The 12,561-nt window shown below is 42.0% G+C and overlaps 1 protein-coding gene across 3 annotated transcripts in view; it reads right to left on the reverse strand.

Annotated features, from left to right (window-relative positions):
- The window catches only part of ankrd11 (ankyrin repeat domain 11), a 428,609-nt gene that overhangs the window by 368,236 nt on the left and 47,812 nt on the right, over positions 1–12,561 (reverse strand). Inside the window, exon 2 of one of the 3 annotated variants that reach the window (XM_051931661.1) lies at positions 11,900–11,928. The exons of the other annotated variants lie outside the window; for them this stretch is intronic. The gene's annotated coding sequence lies outside the window, so the exon portion shown is untranslated. The remainder of the gene's footprint in view (positions 1–11,899; positions 11,929–12,561) is intronic. 3 annotated transcript variants of the gene reach the window in all.

The following is a 12,561-nucleotide window of genomic DNA, read 5'->3' on the forward strand; positions in this document are numbered from 1 at the left end:
GTAAATACTGTTTCTATACTACTGGATAATACTGCAAGCCAAGTTGTACTTGTTTTTGTACTTGCTAGTGTATGTTTTGCTTGTATTCATTCTGCGATGTGCTATCGACTCGTTCAGAGATGGGCGCAACTCTGAATGGATGGCATAATTAAACATGTATAACGAAGGTATTTTTAAAGTTCTGAACACTCCGTCGGCTAAGTTAATAATTAGTTTTAATTTCACAAAGACGTTTATCGTGTTGTGATTGGTAATTATCGTGTGGTTTTGGTAGAGAGCTGGAATATCATGAAGTGAATGGATTCTGTGCGGTGATTGCTGCAGGCGCCCGCTCTTAGTGCGGAGGAAGTCAGTTTAAGAAGCGTAGTGATTAACAACTGGGTAGGGGAACGCAACACAAAGCATTTCATGTGCTGCATTAATTTATGACGAGGTTTGACAAAATCTAGTAAATTAAACATTGATTTTAAGAAGAAGTTTAGTTTACGACATTCTACTTTAATTATGAAGTAAACTATGAAAATAAAGTGGAAATGTCGACTTTAATCTAGACATAAACGGCTAGAATAAAGTGGAAATGTCGACTTTAATCTCGACATAAACGGCTAGAATAAAGTGGAAATGTCGACTTTAATCTCAACATATAGTTTGTTTTTTTCTTCCCTATGTCCGTATTGTTTTTTTCTTCACCATGGCCCTAATACGATTCCGTAGGGCTATACCACAAATAGCATTATAAATGCAAGTTGAAGGTATATTATTTATGCATATAGCTTAGCTTGAAGCAACGTCCATATTTATGCAGTTTGCCTAAATGATGGTTCAGTTGGTAAAGATGTCATCACCAAGTTGCACTTGTTTTATTTTATTTTAATTTGGTGAATACTGTGTAATTCACCTGGCCTTGAAGTCTTGTAGTAATAGTACAACTATCAATAATAATACTATTATTTATTTTATTGTTATTATTTATTAGTTTAAATATTATGCAGTTTAATGATGATAAAGTTGTTTAAAAAGTCACTTTAACGTGTCAGTGAACAGAGATTGTTAACATTAACAGAAAGTGTAGTTGTTTTACAAAAATTAATTGATATTTATTCCTTTTCTAAGACATATTCAGTGCAATACAACTTTTGACAAGCACTTCTGGATATTTTACTAAGTCTAAATGCCTCTTTGTATGGTTGAAAATATGTTGTCAAAATTATAGTTTGTTTTTGCAAAATTTGTTCAATAAAAAGGTTCTATATTTTGACTGCATCTGTCATGCAATGTGATACCTTCTCCATTAGTGCTACCCCCTTGAAAACTATCACTTTATGGGCAATGCAAACCTGTATTAATACTTGTGTGCACATTAAAATGTTTTTTTTTGTACAATGTACAATACTCTTGACAGTGGAATACAGTAATCCCTCACTTATCGCGGGAGATAGGTTCCAAGGCCGACCGCGATAACTGAATTTCTGCGAAGTAGGGACACCATATTTATTTAATAATTTAACGTTTATTTGGACGTTTTTAAACCCTCCCTGTATTGTTTACAACCCACCCTTTACTCTATTAACAACAGGGACAACTGCTAAGCAATATGAAATCGGTAGATAAGTTTACATTTACTGTATAGCGAAGTACACGTAGCTATATATGACGTGATGAATATGCTGCGCAGTAAAAATGATGACGATGAAAGTGATGATCCCCTGAATGCAGTATAAAGAGCACGTTAATATTGAATGAGTGAGATGAGATGAGACTTCCTGGTTAATGCAGCACTGCGTCGCTGAGCCAATCAGCAGCACACAGGAACTTAACTGCGTGCTCTGATTGGGTAGCTTCTCAGCCATCCGCCAATAGCATCTCTTGTATGAAATCAACTGGGCAAACCAACTGAGGAAGCAACTATCAGAAGTAAAAAGACTAATTGTCCGCAGAAACCCGCGAAGAAGCGAAAAATCTGCGTTATATATTTAGATATGCTTACATATAAAATCCGCGAAGTCGTGAATCCGCGAAAAGTGAACCGCGAAGTGGTGACGGATTACTGTAGCTTATTCTGCCAGTAATTGCAGTGGAAAATATGGTTAACATCCACTCATGCATGGGGAAAAAAATACCGTTGAATACCGTGAAACCGGGATAATTTAGAAAAATACCATGATATAGAATTTTGGTTATACCGCCCACCCCTAGCAGAGAATGTGCTTCATTTGGGACTCCGTAAGCAACTGCTTGTTTGACACAAAGTCAAACCAGCAAAGGATTCTCTGGAGAGACACAATGCCAAAGGAGAACAGTCTTTATCTAAAGTCACGGGATAGCGTCCATGTCTCTCAACAATATAGCAAAACAGGAAGCACCAGGACTCTAAAGACTTGAACCTTCGTCCTTTTGCAAAGATATTGGGAGCACCCCACACTCCTATCCAGTGACCTCATGACCCCCATGCTCTCCCAGTCAGTCTACTCACTCCATAGGCAGAGTCACTTAAGACATGAATGTTGCTGCCAAGGTCGTCGAGGTAAGTGAACCACTTGACAAGGTTAACATTCTCTCTGCAGACAAACACGCTGCTGATGGGTGTGCCCAAGAGGTTATTAAAGGCATGGCTCTTGGTTTTGATCCAGGATACTCGCAATCCCAGATACTCAAGACTCCTCACTCAGTCTCTCGAGAACCCTAATTAGAGCCTTCATTGACTCCGCAAAGATCACAGCATCGTCAGCAAAGTCAAGTTCAATTAATCTTTCTTCACAAAAAGATGCCCCACAGCCACTGGACCTCACAACCCTGCCTAACACCAAGTCCATGCAAGCACTGAACACAGTAGGAGCAAGAACACACCCCTGATGAACCCCAGAATCAACTGGGAAAAATGCAGAGGTTCTGCCTCCACTCTGCACAGCACTCACAGTACCAGCGTACAGGCCGGCCATTATATCCAGCAACTTTGAGGGGATCTCAGGATGTCCCATAAGGCAACTCGATCAACTGAGCCAAATGATTTACAAAAATTGACGAAGGCTGCACAGAAAGTCTGCTGATATTCACATTTACATTCCACGAGAACCCTCCGTGCCAGGATGCGTTCAATGATAGACTTCATAGGCATAAAACCAGACTGCTCCAGTCACAGGTAGGTGAACAAGTCATCAAGGATCTTACTGAGGATGAGCCTAGGAAGAACCTTACCTGGCACCTAAAGCAGTGTTATCCCTCTATAGCTGCAGCAATACAGGCGATCACCCTTCCATTACCAAATAGGGACAACAAGTCCCATTTTCCAGTCAGGATGATGCCCGTCTCCCACAAGGAAGCAAAGATTGCTTGCAATGCCTTACCACCAGCCTGGAGAAGTTCACCCTAGATAGCACAGATCCCTGCAGCTTTCCCTACCATCAGCTGGTTCACCACCTCTGCAATCCCAGCGAGATTGGGTGGTTCACAGTTAATTAGAGGATCAGCCTCAAGAACCGTGGACCCAGAGATGTCCAACGTCCCACCCAGATGATCAGCTTTAAACAACTGCTCAAATAAGCCAGGCCAGCAGGTCACAAATGCAGCTTTTTCCGTAAAAACCATTCCATCACCTGCCCTGACTGCGACTCCCTGAGGAACAGATTCGTATGTGCATAATGCTTCGATTCCTCCGCAAGCAGGATGTGGGGGACTAGACCACAGATGGTGTGTAGATAACAAGATGGATTAAAAAAAATTATCGATTAGTTAAGTTAGGTTGGACCTCAAAGGAACAGTTTAAAGAAATGTCAAGAGAGAGGGCGCGATCACTACAACCATAAATAGTATCAGAGTAAGGAGGAGTTCAGCAGAAGTAAAAGATGTTACCCTTTGCAAGAAAATTGGGAGGAGTGCTTAGAGGTTTTTTTTCTCAGAGCAGTTTCATGTGGTCTTATCAGTAACAGGACTAGGGTCAGCCCATAGACTACTTGGCACATGCTCACAGAACACCAGTGGCCCATAGACAACACTTGGGAGAACCACTGGTCTAAACAAACCTTAAGAGAAAAGTTAAAATTCTTCATAAAGAAAGCAAAGAAAATTTATTCCCTATGAACAAAGCGCTTACTTAAAATATTCTGTATGTGGGAGGTCACAAGAACAGATAATTTGGTACCAAGTTCATACCAAAATGACAAAAACTTAATAGTACTACAGTAGTAATATCGTTATAACTGAGTGAAAGCCAGTACCACACTGATAAGTGACTGCAAATGAATGTATTACTTCAGCAGGCACAATTAAAGGAAAAAAAAAGTTTGTATTAACTCTTTTAGGGCGGATGTCGACTTTTGTCGACAGGAGGGGTTGAAGGCGAATGTCGACAAAAGTCGACATCCAGGGATAGAGGGCGACAATCAGCTGTTAATGGCGACAAATCTCAGTCACGTCACAGGCATTCCCTCTGTGCTTGGAGGAATGCTAGACTCGTTGACTCGGCAAATAAACATTGCATGTGCGTGAGTTGCGAAATGTAAACAGGCAAGATGGCACCGACATGTGAAAAGGCAGCGAAGCAAGTGCAGAAAAGAAAACACTCGCATTATGCGCATTATCGCGGAGTCAGACTCTTAATTTTTCAGAATCTGACTTTATTGGCAGTGATCAGGAGATCGAGCAAGAGAGTTAGAAGCAGGCATCAGCTGATCAGACACCAGCCGATGCCGCGCCAGCGGATCTGCTGCCAGTTGCGTGCCTTCGCGCAGCCGATGCATCTACGGCAAGGTTCGCATGGGATAAATACACAGACATTGATCCATTGAGAGCTGATCTGGCTACCGGAGTTTACAAGACGGCATGGCTTGCTGTTGGACACGACAGATCACCAGCTGCTGTACTTCAGGCTGCTCTCTCCTGATGCTGCTTTTCAGCTACTGTCAGACGAGACAAACAGGTAGGCAGAGATTTTTTTTGAATCGCGGGCTGCGTTTGCATCGCATTCTCGTTTTTCAAAGTGGAAACCCACAACGAAAGACGAGATGAAGCGCGCTGTGGCATTACAAATAGAGATGAGACAGAATTGGTGATATAACTTCAGGGAGCATTGGTCCAAACGTGTTTTGTCCCCTGGTGGCTTAGGTACGTGCTGCTGCAAAGTTTTATTCACTTCTGTAATAAACAGAAGCAAATCCCATGGGGTGAGCCAGGTTATAATGCCATACATAAAGTTCATAAAGTATCAGAAGATGAAAAGAGGTGACAATACAGTTTTCATGCTGGCAGAAAACTTGGTGGCAGTGGCATGGCATGATGGCAAATGGGTGACTTGTCTCTCTACAGTACACACTAACAATATATGTTAGAAAGTGCAGCAACAGACAATTGAAAAATAGGCACCAAAGCAACACGTATTGTAAGGAGTGCAATGTGGCAATGACTGAAATTGGCTGCTTTGAGCGAGATCAGACTTTGCTGTGTAAAATGTATGTGATATGTATGTGAAATCATAGAGTATGCAGGCTCATACAACATGCAAGACAGTAACATTTGTCAAAAGTAAATATTTTTTGTTGATTTAATATGTTAAACAATTGCTTTGTGTTCTTTTTTAAAAAATGTTACTTTTTGGAAAAATATTCAGCCCTGGGAGAAAAGAAACAAAAAAAAAATTAGCCCTAAAAGAGTTAAAATAACACATGAAATGGCTTACAGCAATGACAATATGGAACTGCATTAACACATGTCAAAAAGAAAAAGAGCAGAAGTCATGTTTTGAAATGCTTTGCATATGAGGCAGGAGAATTTTAATACATAATTTCCAGAATCATGCTTTACAATTTAAAAGAAAAAAAAAAAGAAAACACAAACACACACAGATGGACGTTTATTATTACCACTTGTAATTCTTTGACTTGTAGATGGTAAAATTATTCCATTTTTAATACCATGTCCTACACAGTCCTGATAAAGGAACAAAGACTTTGCATTAATTCTCTTACTGGACATCTAGTGTTTTCTGTTCAAGGATCCATCAATTTTCTAACTAGCACATGCACTTCAGGGTCACAGGGGAAACCTCAGACATATCCAGAATCACTCAAAGCAAGTAAATATCCAGTTAAGTTTCAAATGAAGTGCCTGTCTGACGTGTGTACACTGGAGATGAAATGACTTTTGCCATTTGCTCATATCAAAATAAAATTTATTTAAATGGCTTTCTAGTAATGTGACATGTACTGCATTAACAGAAATGCAGACACAGTTACAGCAATGCAAACAAAACTGCATACTGAATATGAATCTACACATGCTAAATTTATGTTGGTCGTTTGGTTTTTGAAGGTAAATTAATATTCATGAGTATAACCCCTAACAAATTATGAAAGTAGTGAAAACACATGCAGTATATGATATATTTGAATGGTATATTGGTGAATGTACTATAATCACTCGGTTACAATTAATTGAATACAAGTAACATCAGTCCATTAATCTTTTTACACGTTAGACAATAAAGTTTGATGACTCTTAGAAGATACTTTGAAAATAGAACAAAGGCTGTTTTTACACAAGTTCTTGCATAATGGACTAATGCAAAACTGACAAGCCCCAAGAGTTTGTAAATTTTCAAATGTGAATCAATTTGTCTCTTCCATTAAATATTATTCTCTAGTAACTTTATGAGCTAATGATACAAATATAAAACTTAAAATGGCAAATGTTTGAAACCTAATATAGGGAGTCCCTGACAAATCAGAATTTAAAAGCATGTTACAAAAAGAGCCTTTTGTCCATTTTCTGCTACTTTGGTTTAACTAACAACAACTAGGGATGCTCCGATTGATCAGATGCCAATGTAAATCAGATGATTTTCATACAAAAAGAGTCAATCACTGATCTGTAAATTGGCCAATCACAAAAATTATCTTTCACCCCTTTTTTTCTAATTTTTATGTTAAATTAGTTGCAGTGCTCATTGAGGTATTATAGTAGTAGAGAAGTATGTGTCTTTTTTTTTTTTAATAAAATAAATAAATAAACAGTAAATCTCCTGTAGTGTAAACAAAGAGCAGCAAGTCAAGTCTTAAGAGCAACAGGAGATTGGAATATTAACCTTTACATTAAAGAAGGTAGAGGAATAAACTGAGGAAAAGGAACTGGATTAATCGGCCAGTGCAATTATACAAACAGCAAGAAAAGCTCCTGTAATGAATTTAGACCTTTTAAATTTGTTGTTTAATTAAAACAGACACTGTTGAGTTTGGACAGCAAGCTTGTATTAAGTGCAGCAGCTAACATTTTAATTGGAAATAGAAAAGATAAAGTTTTAAATTGCTACTTAGTACACAATATGCTTATTTGCTTAACAGCAACACTTGTCTTTTACTTATAAACTAGTTAAGCATGTTAGCCTCCTTGATAAACATTTTACAAACATTTGTGGATATTTTTTATCCACATTTATTGTGTTTATTTTGTTTGTGTGTGTCATACTGTACAGGTTTTGGTAAGAAACAAGTACTACATAATTAAAATGGTAATTCATTTGTTCTTGATAATTACATCTCAAGAATTCTAAATGCGTAGCTGGTTGTACATGAAGAAACACACATTTGTATAAATATAATAAACGTACATTTTAACAGCAAACAATAGCTGCAGTGCAATTAATTATTAAACAGATTAAATATCATTAAAAAGTAAAAATGCACTTACATGTAAGTAGTGTTTAATTATCAATATCAATTAAGCAATTGTGTGAGTATGCATGTCATATAAACACATGCATGTGTATATTTTTTTTTGTCAGATAAATTATAAAAACTACTTTTTTTAATTAAAGTTTGCTTCAGACGGGTATATTACTGAATAAATTTAATAATATCACAACTTGTAATTACGAGAAGCATTTTATTTTATGCCGTAAGTACTAAGAATAAACACCTTTGTACATACTGTTTTATTAGTTAAAGTATGCATTTCAAAGAAGCTTTAGTTTTTTTTATGGTCACTGAAGAATAAGCCTACAGAATTTAACTTTAATAGTAAAAAATGAACAGTTAACAACTGCGACTACAGTTTTATTATAACAACGCCAAAGTTAGCACTTTAATATAAGACATAAGGCTTCTGTGCAACAGGTTATGCAGGAGCTTGGTGTAAAAAGGTTTTTAAGGGGGTAAAGAAAACAAAAATAAAAAAATTCTTTATTGGAATTGGCTAATCAAGTAACATAAAATCAGTATCTGCCTTAAAAAAATGTGACAAAAGCATCTCTAGCTACACCTTCATCATCCTTCACTCAATATTAATTTTCTACTTCTCAAAACAAATGAGTGACATTTCTTAGAATTTTTACAGCTGGCAAATGTTATGTTGTACACATTTTTATTCAAAAACGCAATCTACTATTATTTCCATACATGTTGAAATAAGCCTCCCAGCACTAGAAAAGTGTCAGTGAATGTGTCAGAACAACCAGGTAGAAAATATTATGAAATATCTACAACAGTACTATCCATCCATCCATCCATTGTCTCCCGCTTATCCGAGGTCGGGTCGCGGGGGCAGCAGCTTGAGCAGAGATGCCCAGACTTCCCTCTCCCCGGCCACTTCTTCTAGCTCTTCCGGGAGAATCCCAAGGCGTTCCCAGGCCAGTCGAGAGACATAGTCCCTCCAGCGTGTCCTGGGTCTTCCCCGGGGCCTCCTCCCGGTTGGACGTGCCCGGAACACCTCACCAGGGAGGCGTCCAGGAGGTATCCTGATCAGATGCCCGAGCCACCTCATCTGACTCCTCTCGATGCGGAGGAGCAGCGGCTCTACTCTGAGCCCCTCCCGGATGACTGAGCTTCTCACCCTATCTTTAAGGGAAAGCCCAGACACCCTGCGGAGGAAACTCATTTCAGCCGCTTGTATTCGCGATCTCGTTCTTTCGGTCACTACCCATAGCTCATGACCATAGGTGAGGGTAGGAACATAGATCGACTGGTAAATTGAGAGCTTCGCCTTGCGGCTCAGCTCCTTTTTCACCACGACAGACCGATGCAGCGGCCGCATTACTGCGGATGCCGCACCGATCCGCCTGTCGATCTCACGCTCCATTCTTCCCTCACTCGTGAACAAGATCCCGAGATACTTGAACTCCTCCACTTGAAGCAGGATCTCGCTACCAACCCTGAGAGGGCACTCCACCCTTTTCCCGGCTGAGGACCATGGTCTCGGATTTGGAGGTGCTGATTCTCATTCCAGCCGCTTCACACTCAGCTGCGAACCGATCCAGAGAGAGCTGAAGATCACGGCCTGATGAAGCAAACAGGACAACATCATCTGCAAAAAGCAGTGACCCAATCCTGAGCCCACCAAACCGGACCCCCTCAACGCCCTGGCTGCGCCTAGAAATTCTGTTCATAAAAGTTATGAACAGAATCGGTGACAAAGGGCAGCCCTGGCGGAGTCCAACTCTCACTGGAAACGGGTTCGACTTGCTGCCGGCAATGCGGACCAAGCTCTGGCACCGATCGTACAGGGACCGAACAGCCCTTATCAGGGGGGCCGGTACCCCATACTCTCGGAGTACCCCCCACATGTAGACTGGTTGGGCAAACTCCCATGCACCCTCCAGGACCCTGCTAAGGGTATAGAGCTGGTCCACTGTTCCGCGACCAGGACGAAAACCACACTGTTCCTCCTGAATCCGAGGCTCGACTATCCGACGGACCCTCCTCTCCAGGACCCCTGAATAAACTTTTCCAGGGAGGCTGAGGAGTGTGATCCCTCTGTAGTTGGAACACACCCTCCGGTCCCCCTTCTTAAAGAGGGGGACCACCACCCCAGTCTGCCAATCCAGAGGCACTGTCCCTGATGTCCATGCGATGTTGCAGAGGCGTGTCAACCAAGACAGTCCTACAACATCCAGAGCCTTGAGGAACTCCGGGCGTATCTCATCCACCCCCGGGGCCCTGCCACCAAGGAGTTTTTTGACCACCTCGGTGACATCAGTCCCAGAGATGGGGGAGCCCACCTCTGAGTCCCCAGGCTCTGCTTCCTCATTGGAAGGCATGTTAATGGGATTGAGGAGGTCTTCGAAGTACTCCCCCCCACCGACCCACAACGTCCCGAGTCGAGGTCAGCAGCGCACCATCCCCACCATATACAGTGTTGACACTGCACTGCTTCCCCTTCCTGAGACGCCGGATGGTGGACCAGAATCTCCTCGAAGCCGACCGAAAGTCGTTCTCCATGGCCTCCCCAAACTCCTCCCACGCCCGAGTTTTTGCCTCAGCAACCACCAAAGCCGCATTCCGCTTGGCCTGCTGGTACCTATCAGCTGCCTCCAGGGTCCCACAGGACAAAAGGGTCCCGTAGGACTCCTTCTTCAGCTTGACGGCATCCTTCACCACCGGTGTCCACCAACGGGTTCGGGGATTGCCGCCACGACAGGCACCGACCACCTTACGGCCACAGCTCCGGTCAGCCGCCTCAACAATAGAGGCACGGAACATGGCCCATTCGGACTCGATGTCCCCCACCTCCCTCGGGAGGTCGGGTGCAGTGTGAGTTGGGTGGTGGCCGAAGGCGGGGACCTTGGCGGTCCGATCCTCGGCTACAGAAGCTGGCTCTTGGGACGTGGAATGTCACCTCTCTGAAGGGGAAGGAGCCTGAGCTAGTGTGCGAAGTTGAGAGGTTCCGGCTAGATATAGTCGGACTCACCTCGACGCACAGCTTGGACTCTGGAACCAATCTCCTTGAGAGGGGCTGGACTCTCTACCACTCTGGAGTTACCCCCGGTGAGAGGCGCCGAGCGGGTGTGGGTATACTTATTGCCCCCCGACTTGTAGCGTGTACATTGGGGTTTACCCCGGTGGACGAGAGGGTAGCCTCCCTTCGCCTTCGGGTGGGGGGGACGGGTCCTAACTGTTGTTTGTGCGTATGCACCGAACAGCAGTTCGGAGTACCCACCCTTTTTGGAGTCCCTGGAGGGGGGTGCTAGAGGGCATACCTTCTGGGGACTCCCTCGTTCTGCTGGGAGACTTCAATGCTCACGTGGGCAATGACAGTGAGACCTGGAAGGGCGTGATTGGGAGGAATGGCCCCCCCCGATCTGAACCCGAGCGGTGTTTTGTTATTGGACTTCTGTGCTCGTCACGGATTGTCCATAACGAACACCATGTTCAAGCATAGGGGTGTTCATATGTGCACTTGGCACCAGGACACCCTAGGCCTGAGTTCGATGATCGACTTTGTGGTCGTATCATCTGACTTGCGGCCACATGTCTTGGACACTCGGGTGAGAGAGGGGCGGAGCTGTCAACTGATCACCACCTGGTGGTGAGTTGGCTTCGATGGTGGGGGAGGATGCCGGTCAGGCGTGGTAGGCCCAAACGTGTTGTGAGGGTCTGCTGGGAACGTCTGGCAGAGCCCCCTGTCAGAAGTAGCTTCAACTCCCACCTCCGGCAGAACTTCGACAACAGTACTAATAAATCTGAAAATACCCATCTCATTTAGTAGATAATACTTCTCATTTTTGAGGGAACACGGAAAAACATTGCAACGTGGGATCAGAGTATGTAATATGGCACTTTAACAGCAAAGCACTGTACTTTAATTATAGCATTGAGGAAATAAATTATTTTATGCATTTTTTTGCATTACAGTTTAGTCCAGCCTGCAGATCCAAAACAATGGGGTAAATTTAAAGGGTGAAAGAATTTAAGTGAAAATATCCTGAATTATCTTCATGAGCTTCTCCAACAGAATTATCTAGGAATTCACTATTTCAACAGAACAGATATTATAATCTTAGATTTTTTACTTTTAAGCATTGATTTTTATTGAATGCTTCATCCAAAAATGTTTTAATTATAGTGCCCCCATAATATTTGGGACAAAGACAAATTTTTCAACAAAGTACTAAATATGACTGCTTTAATATACTTACCATTAGTATGTCACAAACATTATGGTGCCCTGAAATGGGGGGAACAATGTATAAAAGGTGTTGCAATTTCTTCATTGAATGAACAAAATGTATGCAAATACCAAGAAGAAACATTTTTAATCTCATGTTTTTGTGGAGAAATTACATACTGAAGACTCAAACTCAATAGGAGCCAGTGGTGACCAGTTCTGGACAACAGTAAACAATGTGATTTGTGTCATATAATCCACATGCTCACTATTCATTTTTATATTTTTAATGTGAAAATATATATACATGCACTTTGGTCTGAACACACATCAGACTGTCTATAAAACAAGAACATTAAAAAGATAGGTTCTAACTTGGCTGTCACAGTCTGTTGATATAAAGGAGCCACAGTAGTGGCTCTTGACACAGTTGTGCTGAATAATTTGTTGGCTGAAAGTATTCAGCATTTGTGTGTCAGAGAGAGGATGTGCAGCATTGTTCATAATGGCTTTCAGTTTTAATTCTCTCTTTCGCTACTACCTCCAGAGGGGTTCAGAGTACATCCTAAAACTGAGATTTCCCTTTTGAATTCGCTTGTTGATTTGGTAAGCCTCACTTGAAGTTATGTTACCAGCCCAGCACACCACAGCGTAGAAAATCGTACTGGTCCATCAAAGATTTATAGAAGATGT

This window comes from Erpetoichthys calabaricus, chromosome 9 (genome assembly GCF_900747795.2).
Source record: "Erpetoichthys calabaricus chromosome 9, fErpCal1.3, whole genome shotgun sequence".
Taxonomy (NCBI): Eukaryota; Metazoa; Chordata; class Cladistia; order Polypteriformes; family Polypteridae; genus Erpetoichthys; species Erpetoichthys calabaricus.